Here is a 977-nt window from a genome sequence, read left to right on the forward strand (position 1 = left end):
ATGAAAAACACCTTGCTGATGAGGCTAGCTTGTTGCACTTGCCTGCCTAGCACAATGCTAAGAAGAGCTAGAGGTTGAAACACTGAGACACTGTGTTATGAAAGTTTTAAGAGTGGTTTGGTGGTTAGCATGGTTTGCCTCACATCTCTGGAGTTGGGGGTTTGATTCCCATTTCCACCCTGTGTGTGGAGTTTGTATGTTCTCCCCATGCTTCGGGGCTTCCTTCAGGTACTTAGTTTTTCTCCCCCAGTCCAAAGACATGTGGCGTAGGCTGACTGCCATCTTTACTGTAAATCTACCATAGTGTGTGAACCAGTGGGTTGGAATCCTGTCTGTCCTGTGTCACAAATCCGCTGCTATTGGTCCTTGCTCTCAGTGACCCTATATAGAATAACTGGTACAGAAACTGGATGAACTACAGCGATGCCATTCATGCTGTTATCCAATCCGCCAATCATTTAATTTTCATATTAAACATCATAGTATAGTTTGTGAATTTGACTGCATGCTTAGTGTTTTTTAGTATTTTAGAAACCACTGATCTTCTGGGATTATCATTCTACCATATCGAGAGTTTATACAGAATGGTATGAAAAACCAAATGCATCTAGCGAACAGCAGTTCTGTGGGTGGATATGCCTTGTTGATGATAAATGAATGGACAGACTGCGTTGAGTTGACAGGAAGGCTACAGTAACTCAAATAAGCTTTCTTTACAACCATGATGAACCGAAAGGCAATTAAGAATGTACAGCAAATTGAAAGCTTGAGGTGGATGTACTGCAGCATCAGAAGATCACATCAGGTTTCACTTCCGTCAGCCAAGAACAGGAATCTGAGGCTACAGTGAGCAAAGCAAAGGTTTACTGAAACCAGACAGGTGAACTTTTTAAAAGACAATGCATAAAAAAGATCAGACACTAGTTTGTATTTGTTATGATTTTATTTACAAAATGTAAAAAATTATCTGTATAATG

Source organism: Tachysurus vachellii, chromosome 23 (genome assembly GCF_030014155.1).
Source record: "Tachysurus vachellii isolate PV-2020 chromosome 23, HZAU_Pvac_v1, whole genome shotgun sequence".
In the NCBI taxonomy this organism is placed as follows: domain Eukaryota; kingdom Metazoa; phylum Chordata; class Actinopteri; order Siluriformes; family Bagridae; genus Tachysurus; species Tachysurus vachellii.